This window comes from Excalfactoria chinensis, chromosome 20 (genome assembly GCF_039878825.1).
Source record: "Excalfactoria chinensis isolate bCotChi1 chromosome 20, bCotChi1.hap2, whole genome shotgun sequence".
NCBI lineage: Eukaryota > Metazoa > Chordata > Aves > Galliformes > Phasianidae > Excalfactoria > Excalfactoria chinensis.
Genome location: NC_092844.1, coordinates 2,399,759 through 2,414,939, shown reverse-complemented (window position 1 = coordinate 2,414,939; position 15,181 = coordinate 2,399,759). Strand labels below are relative to the sequence as shown.

General features: G+C 49.0%; 1 protein-coding gene across 8 annotated transcripts in view; it reads left to right on the top strand.

Annotated features, from left to right (window-relative positions):
• The first annotated feature begins 14,928 nt into the window (after nucleotides 1–14,928).
• PAX7 (paired box 7) overlaps nucleotides 14,929–15,181 on the top strand; it is an 87,970-nt gene continuing 87,717 nt past the window's right edge. For all 8 annotated transcript variants that reach the window (XM_072354532.1, XM_072354533.1, XM_072354528.1 and 5 more), the window contains exon 1: nucleotides 14,929–15,006. The gene's annotated coding sequence lies outside the window, so the exon portion shown is untranslated. The remainder of the gene's footprint in view (nucleotides 15,007–15,181) is intronic.

Below are 15,181 nucleotides of genomic sequence, written 5' to 3'. Positions count from 1 at the left end.
TTACTGGCACTTAATGTTGGCGAACTGCTTCATTGCAGTGGCTACTTGCCTGCCAAGGCCATGACTTGGGAGCTTCATTTGATGGATGTTCACCTCCTGCATCCCTTCTGAAATAGAAACCATTCCATTTGGTGGGTGTTTGTGTCCTGCACACATTATGCTGAACAATGTGTGGTTGGGATGGGTTGGTGGTGGGGATGGGTTGATAGTTGGGATGGGTTGGTGGTGGGGATGGGTTGATGGTTGGGATGGGTTGGTGGTGGGGATGGGTTGATGGTTGGGATGGGTTGATGGTTGGGATGGGTTGATAGTTGGGATGGGTTGGTGGTTGGGATGGGTTGGTGGTTGGGATGGGTTGGTGGCTGGGATGGGTTGGTGGTTGGGATGGGTTGGTGGTTGGGATGGGTTGATAGTTGGGATGGGTTGATGGTTGGGATGGGTTGGTGGTGGGGATGGGTTGATGGTTGGGATGGGTTGATAGTTGGGATGGGTTGGTGGTTGGGATGGGTTGGTGGTTGGGATGGGTTGGTGGCTGGGATGGGTTAGTGGTTGGACTTGATGACCTTCGAGGTCTTTTCCTACCTTCACGATTCTATGACACAAGATGGAAATTGAGATTTTTGCCCTTTGCTTGGAGCCCAGGCAGCACTTGAGGTCGAACAGCCATCATTCTTCAAGTGAATCTGAGTATTTCTTGCTGAAACTCTAATTTTCTTAACCCAAGAGCCCACTGTGTCATCTGCCCACAAACAGGAGTTCCAACCACCTCCATCCCCACCAGACAAAGCTCAGCACAGATACATCCCATGGCCAACTGCTAGGGGTTAGCACCTTGGTAATGCAACACCTTGAGCAGCTCCCTGCCTTTCAGTGACCCTCACTGCGCCGAGTGGCACAGAAACTCAAACCAACAGACACTGACAGTGCTTATTTCCTTCTGCCTGCATCTTATTTTCCCCCCTCCTTGTGTTTTCCAGCTTAAGGTCTATTCACATTGATCCCTACGCCTTGACACTAACATGACATAACAGGTGAGACATCTGTCTTCCCAAATCACCTGCTCCCCTCTCTCCCTTTTGACACGATCTTGGCACTGGAGACCTATCCAGAAATCCCCTGCTGGAGAAACAAATGGGTTTGCCTCAAGAAGGAGCTCAGAGGAGGAATGAAGGACGTTTCTCACGGCGGCTGATGGACACCCCGGCCCCTCTCTGCAGGGCTGGAGGTGTTGCAGGTGCTAAACAAGGGCCAGGATTGAGTGGAGAAATGCGTGTGGTGAGCAGGGCTGTGCGTTGGGTGGGATTTCACTTGTCATTATTCACATATTTGTTACAGCTACCAGGCAGGGCTGTCAGCTGCCTTCACCCATCTCCCACCCCCCCGTCCACCCAGACAGAGATAAATGGCCACAGGAGCACCCGGCAGCATCGCTATTTCACGCCCTTAACCAAATCCACATGAACCTCCCAGCAAATGCATCCTCCAAAACCTTCACATCGTGCTTCACCACCTCTACACGCTGCAGACAGTGGGGAGATGCCCTCAGTTGGAGCCCAACACCAACCCTGAACGTGGCACAAGAGCACAGCTTCGCTCTCCCACCCAGCCTTTTATCCCCTTCATTTGGAGCACTAAAGACGTGGCCCAGATCTCTGCTCTTGTTTAAGAGCGTGCCACTAACAGGAGCAAACTCACATCCGTGGTGCACTGAGTCACGATTGAAGGCCTGCGTGCATCTCATTAGCAGCAAACATCCTGGGGCTGGCTATAAATACACTTCTAGTTATTCAGAAAGCTCTTTGAAAGATCCCCTGTGGGATTTGCACGTTGCGGATGGGAGCCCTCCTGCCCCCCAGCATGGGGATGCAATGAGCAGCTCCCAGCCTGGCTGATGAAGTCTTCACTGACGTGTTTTTTTGCCCAGTAGCAAGGACAGCAAGCATGAAATCCCAGCTCTGGAGGTGGTCGGCTGCCTGCACGCTGGCACAGCCAGCACCCAGTGCTTTAATGCTGCTGAGCATCACAGCTCAGAGCTCATCACGGCTTTGTGCAGCGCAGCGATTTGGGGCCACCCAATATGAAGACACGGGACTCTCCATTTCTCCTCCGAAGCCAGCAGAGCCTTGCTGTGTGCACATCCCCATTGCTGCCCAAGGCCAAAGAAGACAAACGCTCCATCTCGAGCAGCATCCACCCCCAGGGCCCCTCCCTGTAGTTGGTCCATGGCAAGCAGTGGTGATAACACACCAGCAGCCCATCTCCTACCCCTAGGCAGCTGGCTCTGTCCCAGTCACTTAAGTCTTGGCTCAGAGCCCTCACTCCTGGACTCATTTTGCTGCATTGCTTCAAGCACTTCTGGCAGAGGAGATGCGCTTCGTCCAGCCAGGCTTGGCCATCACCATCCATCTTCTCGCATCTCTTCCCTTCCGCAGCTATTCCCGTGCACAGAGGGTCCTAAAAGGAAAGTAGAACCAACAGCATTTCACCACATGGTGCTTGCACTTCACTTGAAGCACTCCTGTCAGCAGCTGGAGGCCAACAATGCATCCGGAAAGTTCGAACCCAACCTTAGCACAGAATCGGTTGAGTTGGAAGGGACCCTAAAAGGCCATCTGCTCCAACTCCCTTGCAATGAACAGGGACATCTACAGCTCAGTCAGCTTGCTCAGATCCCCATCCATCCTGACCTTGTGTGTGCCCAAGGATGGGGCAATCACCACCTCTCTGTGCAACCTTGACCCCCAGCTGATCCCAAAGCCCAAGGACGGGTGCGATGCAGCTCAGTGTCTCTGCAGACACAGGGAACAGGAGCTCAGCATTGCAAGGAGATGGCAGCTTGCCCAGGAAAGGGTGAGCCAAGGACTGAGAAATGCAATGAGACAGCCCCTGTGTACCCAAGTCATTCACCTTCAGCAGCTTGGCAAAGGCTTCCAACCCTGAAACACTGCGGGGCTGTTTTTTACTGCTGCCGAAGCCATACAAGTAATTACTATTCCTGAATGAGCACAGCTTTTCTGGACTCCCTTTTAGAGAAGTCTGCACACAGCTTTTACCATTATTAACTGCTCTTGTATAAACAAGGCTTTGAAGCTTATGGCAGCTAAAGCAAGCTCTAAAAATAGCTTGGCCAGGAGAGTTTTAAAGAAGGGGGTAAGGGCTACAGGGTGTACAAGCTGGGTCGTGCATCGTGATGTTCCTCCCTTGAGTCCAGAGGAATTGGGTTCTTCCCTGGGTCTTATTCCAAATGTAGAAGCAGGGTTATCAGCCTTGATACCAAGGTTCCATCTGCTAGACGCAGGGAAGAGTCAAGGCCATGCAATGTGACATCCAAAGGCCCTGTGTGAAGATGCTAAAAGGGATTAAGTGGCATTCTATGATTCTAAGTGGCATTTAGCCCATTAAAACCAAGAGCTCCATCTCATGCAGCTTCAGATTTGAGCCCGAGCAGCAAGTCACTGGGCAAGCTGGAAGGTTAAGATGGAAGTCCGCCCTGTTGTAACCACAGGTGCCCACGGTCACATTTTTAGAGCCATTTCCAAACAGACCCTCTCTGTTTCCTTCCTGGAGGGTATTCAGCAATCTGGAATAAAAATCCCTTCTTTCATCCTCTAAAATTAACCATCATCTCCTCGAAATGCTCATTGTGCTGCCGCGATTTTTCACACACCCTGCAGTCTAACCACGACAAGGGGAGACACAGGCAGTGGTTATGACCCAACTTTCTGGCTAATTAAGGAGCTCGTCAAAGAGCTGCTTCTTTCCTTGGAAAGCCCAGGGCTGGAAACAAGTGGTTTCCTTGGCACGTGAGTGAGCCCATGGTACAGATACATCATGGCATCCCATGGGGTTGGGTTTGGTCATCCTATCCCTTCTTCTATACTGTTGTGTTTGTTGTGAGAAGCAGAAGTGAAAACCTCAGTGGTCCAACTCAAATGGAGGTTGGAGCTTGATGATCTTTGTGGTCCCTTCCAACCCAAGCTGTGCTATGATTCTATGATACTATGAAGTCAATATCTGATCCAATAGAATGCACAGAATCATAGAATGGCCTGAGTTGAAAAGAACCACAGTGCTCACCCAGTTCCAACCCCCCTGTTATATGCAGGGTCACCAACCAGCAGCCCAGGCTGCCCAGAGCCACATCCAGCCTGGCCTTGAAAGCCTGCAGGGATGGGGCAAGAACAACTGCCTTGCCAAGCTGGGAGCTGACAGCTACCCACAAAGAGCCCAAAAATGAATCAAAACACTCAAAGCAAACCCGTTAAAACCTTGCAGAGGAGAGAAAACTTTGTCTCCATGCAGTTCACGCATCCCCATTGCAATGGTCCAAGCCAACCATGGTTGCACAGCGATGTGTGCGAGTAATGGATGCCCCATCCCTGCAGACATCTAAAGTCAGGCTGGACGGGGCTCTGAGCACGGATGGAGGAAGAGGAGGAAGAGGAGGAAGAGGAGGAAGAGGAGGAAGAGGAGGAAGGCTCCCATCCCTTCTGGCTCTTCCCGGCCGTGCCGCGGGGTGGCAGCAGGCGTCTGCCGATAGCAGCGGTAGGACCCGATCTACGTCGGCCCTGGATGGAAGCATCCCTATGGATGTCAGACCGCTGGAAGGAGATAGGGGTAAAATTCCCCTTGGGTGACAATACAGAACAGAGCAAGAGACCTGGAGATGCTGAGCAGCCAAGCTGAGCTTTGAGAAGAATACCTGGCTGCCCTTGAAGACTCCACCTTGTTCTACCCAACCCCCTGCACCAAATCTGCAGGGACCAGCAAATTGTACCCTATTGCTCACCCCATTCCCCCTATCTCTCTATAGGGACAGCACCATCTTACATCCAGCACTGTGAAGGGGAGCTCACAGTGGGATGCTGTGGGTCCTGCTGCCCTGACCAGCAAAAGGGAGCAGGGAGCCTGCTGCTCACCACAATGCCCTGCTTGTTGCACTGCAGAGACCTTTAAACATCAAGGCAACATGACATTTTAGAAAGGAAAGATCTTAATAAGACATCTGAGCTTGATCATTCCACTTCCAGCAGCAACATGCCGTAATTTATCACCAAAAGAAAGTGTGGGGACAACATAGTGCAACGCATCAAGGTCAATGAAAACATATGCCAGGCTCTATTCTCATTCATATGTCATCCCCTACAGTTTTTATTAGCAATTAATCCTCTATTCTGCTCTCGATGCATGGGTTATAACAATATCTTCTGGCTTGACTGGAGCTGGGTGGCTGGAGGGGACAGCACTGGGACCAGATCACCCCAATATTTCATATCACAACTGAGCTGTGTGTATGCACACCTGCAAGATGCACATCTCATCCTGTTCTGAGAGACCTCTTCAGGATTACAACACATAAATACCCTTGTAGATTTTAGATATTAGTAGTCATTGGCTTTTGACCCAATAGTTCAGTTCCCATCCAGTGGTAATGGCCTTGAGTTGCACTGTTGGAGGTGCAGGTTGGTACAAGGAGGTGGTTGGGTCACTGTCCCTGGAGGTGTTCAATGTGGAGATGTGACACTGAGGGATGTGGTCAGTGGGCAGGTGGGGGTGGGCTGGGGGTGGTCTTGGTGATCTTCGAGGTCCTTTTCCAACCTTAATGACTGCACGATTCAGGAAAGCTTCACTTTGAGAGAGGCAGAGTGAAATAAGCCTCATCTTCATGGTGATTTTCTGAACTTATTTGCAAGGCTGATGTTGGGAAGAAAGGCAAATTAAGTTCTAGAGAAAAGGAGGGAGGGGGGGGAAGGAAGAAAAACTAACCCTACCGTCTTCTAACTGCAAATGAGCCAATGGACAAAGAAGCAACACAGCATTTAAAAACTTGGGGAAGAAAAAGAGAAGTTTATGTGGAGCAGCTCTACCCTCATCACCCTGTGACCCCAAGACAGCAGCATGCCTTCCTCCATGCCACAAAACCCCCATCTCACTCCAGGGGGTTCCCTCCCTCCCAGCCAAGCCCCAATTCCTCTGTTGGTTCCAAATTGCTTTAAGCATGGCTTAAATCCTGCTGACTTCCAGAGGACAGCCTGGAGGCATCCGGGATTGCCAAGGGAGTGGGGATGGAAGCAAAATGCTCTGTGCAAACAGGATGAGGGGCTCTTGGTGGGGGTGCGTGGGGTTCATGTGTGGTTCTACCAAGGTGCAGGAGGGGGTTTTGGAGGGGAAGTTGGGTGTTGGTTTCGGTATGGGCTGGAACAGAAGCAACCCAAAGACACTTGAAGCATCCCTTCCCTTCATTAGGAATACATTCCCATGATCTGACCCATCAGACCTGTTGTCCCAAAGCTTTATGGGTTTGTATGGGGAGAAACTCATCCAAGCAGAGCCTTTGGACTTGGCAAGAGCAGAGCAAGACCAAGCATGAGCCTGATTTTAATTCTATGCAGCTAGCAAGTGGCCAGCACCCCCTCCTCCAAACATTTCCACCCTTCAGAAGTTAATTCTCCAGCAACTTTATTTTAGAGCAATTTCCAGCTCCCGTTCTGCCCGCTGCGCCGGGTGATAAGTGCGGCTCACCGCCTATCTGCCTGCCTCCAGTCTGGAGATAGCTCTACCTCTGCCCAGGATGGTAGGAAAGTGGGTCCCCGGATTACGATAAAGGCACGGGGTTATTTCATATGCTGAGCAGCCCTGCTAACTTACCTCCCTTTCTACCAGCCTCGCACAGGCTATTTTCCATGCTGCTCTATCTCCTATCAATGGGAAGCAGTCAAGTACAGGCTGCATGTTAGAGGAAAAGAGCCTTCTTTTACAGATACTGCATCATCCAGAGCTAATGTAACCACGGGCTTAAAAAATGATAGAGGTAATGGTTGAAAAAAATCTAATCAAAACCAGCAAAGGTGCCTCAGACAGAAAGATTTTCATTTTAACAAGGGGGGAAAAAAATAAATAAATGCAATTTGATTCTTTTTTGTTCCAGGAGAAAAAGTTTCTTTTTTTTTTTTCTCTTTTTTTTCTTTTCTTTTCTTTTTCTTTCTTTTTTTTTTTTTTTTTTTTTTGGAGCTTGTTAATTTGTTTTTCCTAACGCCGAGAAATAAGTTGTGAATGTTAAATATTGGCTTGCAGAAACGGGGCCCCAGCGCTGCTTTCCATTACGCCGGGCACGCATCCAGCGCCGCGACAGCGCTGAAGTCAAAGAGTTGCTTTGGATGTTGGCCAAAGTAATTCAGATCGAAATCTCATCCCTATTTGTGCTATGGATCCGTGCAGCACTTTGGGACCTTCTCCAGGGTTGGGCTTTGAGCGCTGATGGGGCTGCGGGTGTCGCTGATCATTGCAGGGGATTTGGACCTCCTGGCCTTTAGGGTCCCTTCCAACTCAATCCATTCTATGATGGCCTCCATTGGCTCTAACAGTGCCAGAAGCAGGAGGTCACTCTGCAAACATTTAAGTATAGCGAAAGCAAGCAAAACAATTAAATTACGTGCTTTCAACACTTTGTCACCTACGTCAAATATTAAAGCAAATCAGTTGATTATGGAGAGAACACGAAGAGAAATTAATGGGAGAGAAGAAAACCTCTCCCCTCCTTCCTAATGAAAATTCAGGAAATGAGAATTGACTCTTGGAGGAACAAAAAAAAAGAAAACCCTCCTACCTTATTTACGGGGTTTGTCAGCAGATTTTTTCCCCCTTGCTTTACGGTGCATTAGCAACTAGATTGTCTTTCATCTCACAGCCCTGAGCTGGTCTCAAGGAAAAGAATTCCTGCTTAAAAGCCAGCATCAAATTAAAGCGAGCTCCCCACCAAGGGGCTCTTCAGACCCAAAGTCTTCACGTCAAAATTTGGCGCTGTGTTTCCTCTCTTGCAGATCTCAAATGCTTCTTCAGGCTTCGTGGACAGACAGCGTCTTTGGGAAGGATCTCCTGGAGATGATGACCAAAACTGGGAGCATCTTCTACACAGCAGCATGATGGAGATGGTATATATGAATGCCAGCTGCATCAATATATCTTCATCCTACATGTAGGATTTGTCCTACAGCTCATATTTACAGACTCAGAATCACAGGATCCTTAATGCTGCAGGAGACCTCTAAAGATCATCAAGTCCAACCAGCCATCGGCCAGCTTTGGGGCTCCCACTAATGCAAGACCCCGAATGGAAGCACTTTGAGCACATGAATCACAGAACCACTGGGGCTGGAAAAGACATCCAAGAGTGTCAAGTCCAACCCTTCTGACCACATCCCTTGGTGCCACATCTCCACATTCCTTGGGTGTCTACCCAAGTAGGAGGGGAAACCCACCCAGAAGGTGGGTGATTGCCAATGGATCCCCCCACCCTTGACTTCTCACCTCCAGACAGAGGTGCAGATGTTGATCACCCAACATTTCTATTAGATCCCAGTGACAGCCGATTGCAATTTTAATATCTGTTTAATTATTCCACTGCCAACCCAAGCAGCAGTGATTATTGCATGAGATTAAGCACAACGAGGCTGAGCCGCGTGCAAATTTCCTTCTGTGTTTCTGAAGACTTATCTCCTTCAGACAAAAAAAATTATGCATTTCATAGATCGGGATTTTTCTCCTTTAATGTTTTGTCTCACAGCATAATCACTATTATGGGATGAGGAAAAAATGGCTCAAAAAATACATTTTAAAAGGAAGACAAAACAGCAGCGAGTTTCACGTTAGGGAAGCAAACAGTGCTCTTCCAATGGTGCTTAGCCTCAAATGAGAAAGCACTTTTGCAACAGCTCTTCCCACAGCACTGACAGGCAATAAGCCCTCATTCCCAGCCATTCTGAGCACTGCTATGGAAGAAGGATCACCTTCAGGATGCACCCGTTGCTACAACCAAGTGGGGACAGCAGTTCACCATCTGATGTCACCCAAGCATTTGAGACCAATCCAGTTGGTCTCAAGTAATGCATCCTCACATTAACATGATAAAACCAACCCATAGAAGCCTTTCTTTTTTTTTCCTATTGAAAAAACACCTGGCCAAAAGTATCACCACCGAGGGCCTTAGCGGGGTGCAAGGGTGGGAGCCCTTAACTCAGTTGCCCATAAAACATTTTTCCCTCATTGTGGCAGCCTCCTCCCACCTCCTGACCTCTCCCATTGGGGGTAATTAGAAGCTACCTGGTGTGAATGGAAGGGAATTGAAGGTTGTGGTTTAACCTTTTCTTCTCCTGTGCTCATCGCATCCCTCTTCCTCAGGGCTGGAAGGGCCCAAAATTTCCATCTGAGTTTTGGGAAAGGATGTAAAGCCTTGCTTAAATTGCAGCATGGCAGTTAAAAGGCGTGAACGGACTATAGTGGGGGATCAGTGAATCTCACACAGGTCCAGGAGGGACAGAACCCACAGGGAAACAAGGCAGGTATCACAAAAAGCAGAGGATGAAAGGAGCCAACAATCCTCCCTGCTGCCTGCTGAGCCCCCACACAGGTTCTGCAGGTTTGGAAATGACCTGGGAAGAGCTCTGCTTTGGGGAAAGCCAACTCAAATCCCACCCCGTACAACATTATGTGGATGATTTGGATGCATTCAGCCCACTTCCTCTACCATCCAAGATGGTCAAGGACCAGCCCTAAGCCTAAAGCCCAGGGTGTGGGTGCTGCATCAGACCCAATGCATGATGGAAAACCCCCACCATCCTGTAGAACTTGTGCACAACAACCAATATCATCCTGCTTTTACCAATTTCTATTCTCTAAGAACACCTATTTTAGAAGAAACACTTTCATCTCCTCACTACCTGAGTAGAGTTTGTATATAGGATCTCTCCTGAGCTCATATTATTATAGGCTGTAGGGCTGGCTGCAGTTGCCTGGGCTCAGTGTTGGAGCATTGGGTGGGGTGGATAGTGCCATGGTTTTGAATTCAAGTATTTTCGAGACACAGTTGATCTGGAAACCATGTGGGAGAAGAGGTAGAAGTCTCTGCAAATGCATTTTTTGATCTGCCTTAACACTACCACTATAGAGAATTAAATGGAATTCATTTCTGTGATGAAGGAATTAATGGCAATATGGAGAATCAGGTTCAGGTAGGAGACTTGAATCCAAAGAAGGGAATAAAGCCTTGAAATTCAAATGAAAAAATTATTATATAAGCATAAAGGGAAGTTATTTTACACCTGTAAGACTAAATGTATAAATATGAAGCAACTGCTCCCTCTGGGAAGAGAGGATTGTGCTTTAATTCACCCAGACAAATATGCAGTTTGGTTCCATCTGATTCCTTACACTTCAGGAAAGACCAAACCAACCCTTTGTGTTGTGTCTCTGCCATGCACACAGCTCCTTCCTGGGCTTCTCAGTGGTGCCAGGTGATGGGATGGGATGTTCTGATTTTAGGGGCATGGTTTAATGGGCAATATTGGTGTTGGGTGGACTGTTGCACTGGATGATCTTAGAGGTCTTTTCCAACCCTAATGGTTGGGTGGTTTCCCCGTCTCTTGGCTGAGGTTCCATAAAGCCAGGTATTAAAGGAGGTGAGTTGTAGCTGCAGTGGGGCTTCAGCCTTGGATTCAACCAGCTGTGGGTGCAACGGGTTGTTGTGTGCCCAGCAGTGCAAGCAGGAAAGAGTGATATCCTTATGGGGGTGAGCACTGGAGTGGGACTAATGTGGGAACAGGTGAGCTGCTTTTCCACATAATGAGGGATTTGAGTGTACATCCAGTGCAGAGGCATCTTGACATATTTGATGGCAGGTGCTCTCTATCCCTTAAAATAAAACATGTTCTGAATGGGGACGGTTCAGTTTAAGAAGAAAACCCCTCTTGCTTGCGCCATCATTGTGTTCCAGCATCTCCCCCCATGAATTGCTGCCCTCAATGCAAGTCATATGCCTGGGAGAAAGCCTCCTCCCCACTCCAAAACCCATGTGAAACGGGACATGGGAGCACAGGACTCCTGTTGTATGTAGAGTAAACCCAATTAATCCGTGCACCCCGACAGAAGTAGAAGTGAGCCTTTCAGCAAGGAGGAGTTAATCTGCTTGAGAAAAAACGAAGCGGAATAAAACTTGGTGTGGGGCTGTAGAACATCTCAAAAGCCACTTAGAGGTTCAAAGAATGAACAAGGCCATTTCCAGCCTTATTATTTTGATTTGTTTAATGAAAATACTTTGCTCATTCCATAGATGTTATGCTTTGATAAGGTAATTGTTCAAGGGTGCAGCTTACATCCTATTAATACTGCACTGTGGGCAAATTAAACGTGACCCAGCAGAGAGGCAGAGCCCGGTGCTGTTGTGACACTTTACCTTTTGTTTGGTGTCTGGATGGGGGAGAGGAGTTTTGCTCTTGGGTTTGTGTCTTGGGAGGAAGATCTGAATTCCGGTTACATGCATCAATTGGCAGCAGGGCCAACTGGGCTCTCTGCAGGATTTGCATGGGCATTCTGCACTGAGAAATGATGCAAGTTCTCCTTTAGAAGCAGGATGGAAGGGGCGAGTGTTTTCACCCATCCTCAGGGCTCTGTGGTCAGATTGCATAGAACGTTCCTCCTCTGCAGCACCGAAGTTGGGAGCATCCCTTGCAAAGAAAGAGGAATGCAGAGGATGGAGAACTTGCAAGCAAAGCGTTGAGGTCTGGAGCAGAGCATTCAACCCTTAACTTTCTTTTCCTGACCTCTTTGCCTTTTCTAACCCACCTGCAGCAAACTGAATTCAGTTTGCATCCCCACGTGTTGGCCAAAGGTCTTCGATAACCATTGGTTTTTGGGGTCTACCCATGAGACGGGTGCCGTGCTTCACCCTGGGGAGCCATAAGGTGCTCAGAGCAGCCTCTGCATCTCCTCCATCTGTCAAATAACACAAAACAACCCTGAGCCTTCATGTGCTTTGCTACCCTGAGAAGGAGCTCTCAAACACCGCTCTGCTTTTCCAGCACGGAGTTTTCCTTACGCTTGCCTCGAGCTCTGCAAATATTCCTCCTCTCCTTTCTGGCTTCTCTGACAAAACAAACACTTCAGCCTCAATACGTTCCTCTCCTTTTCTCTCCATTCCTCAGTGGTCATTTTGAAAAATGCGGAAGTCCCTCTGAAATATTTTGGTTTAAATCCCTGGTTTTCAAGGTGGATTTATCGCCCTTTAAAGAGAGATTTATTGGATAATCGCTTAAAAAAATAATGCTTATTACTCCGAGATCTCAAATGGAAAACCTTCCCACATTAGTAATCTTCTTGTAATTGCAGAAGGTAGCAACTTTTCATTAAATAATTCATCCCCAGGCGGTTTGGAGTTGGGTTTTTGATTATTATTATTATTATTTCTTCACATTTTCCCCTACTTGTAGGGGAAGGTATCGGTGATTAAATCCTTCAGGTTGCAGCAGAGGAGCTGCTGTTTGCTTATCACCGAAGGATTGCTCCTTTCTAGATCTGCGTCGCTCTAGAAATTGAGTTTTGAGGGGGGGGAAAAAGGGGAAAAAACAAAGAAAAAGGGGGACTTTTATTCAGAGGATGGTGATTAATAGGGTGTCCGTGGGACTGCGGTGTACATTGGTGGGGTTGGGGATCCCCCAGTGCTCCTACCCGTGGGTTTAGGGCAAACCTTTCTATAAGGGAGAATTAACACCCTGGGTGCATCTTTCTATAGGGAAGAATTAATCCCAGAGCCCCTTTGCTCCCATTGGGATACCTTACAACCCCCCCCACCCCATCCTCTGGCAGCGCAGAGGTGAGATGCTCCCCAAAACCAGCCCCAAGCCCATTCCCTTCTGCTTATGAGCAGCCTTTCAGCTCTGATTTACAGCCGTTCCCCCAAAGGGACCAGCGATATAGGGGCATTTATCAACCAGAAACATACCTTAGGAAACCATGGAGATGCGCGGGGAAGTGGGGAAGAGGGGAGGAATTCCGCCCTGCTCCTTTAAGCAGTTTCCTTGCTCCTTTTCCTGATTGATGCTTGTTTTAATCTATTGCTCGCTGCTCCCAGGAGAGAAAAGAAGGGGTCTCTCCTTTGTCAACGTGGGTAATGAAGCAGAGCAGTGGCTCCAAAAAAAAAACCCCTAAAACACCCAAAAAGCACCAAAAAAAAGGGAAAAAAAGATATATATTTTTTAGTATTAATATTTAATTTTCAACTTTATTCCCAGGCTTTGACCCAATGAATGGCAAATAATTGAATTACGGCCGAGCTGGAGGAAAGCGGCAGTGAAGGAGCTCCGGATCTCGCTCCCTCTCCCCTTTATTTTTGTGCCTAAAACTTCACGAATCGGCACTTTCGGGCCGAAGTTTGGGGGATGGAGGGGGGGGGGAAGCAATGGGTCTTTATTTTCGTTTGCCGGAGCCCCAACCCATGGGGCCGAGATTAGGAGACATGGGGAGGAATTTGACACCTCGGGAAGAATTTCAGAGTTCCTTTCCCCCCCCTCCCGCTTTATTTCTCCCCCCTCCCCTTTTTCCCTTCCCCTTTATTTTCTCCTTTCCCCCCCCTTTCCCCCTTTTTCCCCCCATTCTCCCCCCTTTCCCTCTTCCTTTCCCCCAATTTTCTCCCTTTCCCCCTCTTTTCTCCTTTTTCTCCCCCTTCCTCCCCTTTCCCCCCCCCTTTTCTCTCCCCTATTTCCCCCCCTTTCCCCTCCCATTTTCTTCTCCCTTTTTCCACTTATTTTTCCGAGTATTTTCGCTACGAAGTTTCGCCTCACAAACACATTTATACATTTAGAAGGCGAGGAGAGGGGCTGAGGATGAGTGTGAGCGATGAAGATGCGGTGGGGCCGGGAGGGATCCCTTGCTCTTTAATTTCAAAGCACAGAAAAAGAAAAGGAATGGGGGGGGAATGGGGGGGTGGGAAGGAGAGGGATTAGGGGATGGTGGTGCCCTCAGGGGAGCAAAGGGGTAATTTAGGGACCGCATTTTGGGTCCAGACAGCTCAGAAGTGGCTCTGGCTGCTTCATTTCCCCCCAGGACTCTTCTTCTTCTTAAGGGAGGGGAAAAGAGAAGTTTCCAGCGGTTTGCACGGAAAGTCCTTTTACAGCTGCAAACAAAAGGGTTCGCGAGCCCTGGCGTCATGCCCCGCTGAGAGGAGGATTCCTGCCCCGCTCCCACTTTTTTGGGGGGAAAACATTGGGTATTTGTTCAGCCCGTCCCGGGTCAGCGGGCCGGGAGCCGCCCCTATGGCACCTGGGTTATGGGAAGGAGTGAGAGAGAGGGTAGTTCGGTGGAGACTCGCGTTTCTGCCCATTCTAAGCAATGGGACCCGTAGGGATGATCCAATTCATTAAGGATGCTAATGAAGGAGGTGCGTCGGGAGCTACCGAGCGCAGAGTGGAGGGGTTTGGGTCTCATTTCGGCCCTATATGGGGAGGGGTGTGTGTGTGTGCGGGGGGGTGATGTGGAAGGAACTCTATTTTCTCAGGGGAAAGGCAGGTGCGACGCATCCTCAAACATCGGGAACAGCAGGGATGAAACCCATCACCCCCAACCCCACCCCAGAAGCTGCGGGAGGGTGGGAGGGCATTTGCTATGGGGGGCTGGGTATATTTGGAACCCACCACCCCAAACCCCACCCCAGAGGCTTTGGGAGGGAGCCGTTTGCTATGGGAGATTGGGTGTATTTGGAACCTGGGGCAGGATGTGACCCCTTTGGGATACATACGGATGCTCCAGCCTAACACGGGCTGAAGTTTGTGAAGCAGAAAAAAAAAAGAAACAAAATCTTTTATCCTAAAGTTTTCCTCACCAATATATTAAAAGAAAGGGGAGTGGGGGGGGGAGAGAAAGGTGAAAGGGGGGGGAAAGGGGGGAGAGCCCCGGCTTTCCATCAAAAGGAAGCCAAGCCTAGTAATGAATAATAGCGTATAACAAAATAACCCGAGCTCGTAGATTTGCCTGCGCGTTGGGAAGCTGCTGCCTCTTATTGGTCCCTCAGCCCCGGCGCGGTACCCCCTTCCCCGGTCATGAATAAAAGAAAGGGGCCGGAGCCTATCACAGCGCTGGGGCTCGTTCTATCCTCCCCACCGCCCCAAGTTGGGCTCTTTAACAACTTCCAAACCCTCCTCCCACCCATCCCCAAAGCACCAAAAAAATAAATAAAAAGAGGTAGGGGGGTGGGTTGGGGAGAGGGGGGGGGTGGTGGTGGCAAAAAATAAAGCAGCGATAAGAAAATAAGGGGAACAACTCAGCTTAAGGGGGGGGGAAATTCAGCTCCCCCTACGCCCCCCCATCCCTAAGCCCAACCCAGCACCGAGGCAACTTTGGATGTGTCTGTTTCTCC